This window comes from Penaeus monodon, chromosome 20, assembly GCF_015228065.2.
Source record: "Penaeus monodon isolate SGIC_2016 chromosome 20, NSTDA_Pmon_1, whole genome shotgun sequence".
NCBI lineage: Eukaryota > Metazoa > Arthropoda > Malacostraca > Decapoda > Penaeidae > Penaeus > Penaeus monodon.
In genome coordinates, this window is record NC_051405.1 from 33,410,183 (window position 1) to 33,410,902 (window position 720).

The following is a 720-nucleotide window of genomic DNA, read 5'->3' on the forward strand; positions in this document are numbered from 1 at the left end:
AGAAGGAAAATTCCTTGATGGATTGGGAGGATGAGCGAATTAGAAGAGAAGGAGAGGGATGGGGAGAATGATAGAATTAGGAGAAATGGGAAGATATGGATTAAAATACAGAATTCGAGACGATTTGATTGAGGGAATGAGAGAATCAAGAGAAATGAGAGGAGGATGGATAGAGAGAAACAGAAAATCAAGAGAGGAGATGGACATGAATGGAAAGAATTAGAGAATTAAGAGAAGAAGGAAACGGATGGCGAAAATAATATAATTGAAAGAAAGATGAAGGCGATAAATAGAGAAAAACAGAGAATTGCAATTGGAGTGAGTCGGTGTGAGAATGAATAGAGAAAATAAGATCATCCAAATTGGAGTAAGGGAATAAGAGAATTAAGGGAAGAAGGGAAGGAGAAGCAGATAGGTAGAGAGAATGAGAAGATTACGATTAGATTGAGGAAATAAGAACATTAGGATAGGAAAAGAGGAAGATAGAGTAAATGAGAGAATTTAGAGAAAGGATGGAGAGAATAAATTTGTAGAAGGGAGGTGATGTAAAAGAAAGAAAGAAAACAGAAAGAAGCTAAATGGCAGATTATTTTGAAGTTTCGGAGATAGTCGTCCTTACTAACGCAAAGGAAATAAGCAATACGTAATAACGGGGGAAAAGCTATGAAAGGAAATGATAAGCTTTATAACAGCGGTTTCACATCATGCTAAGATCAAACC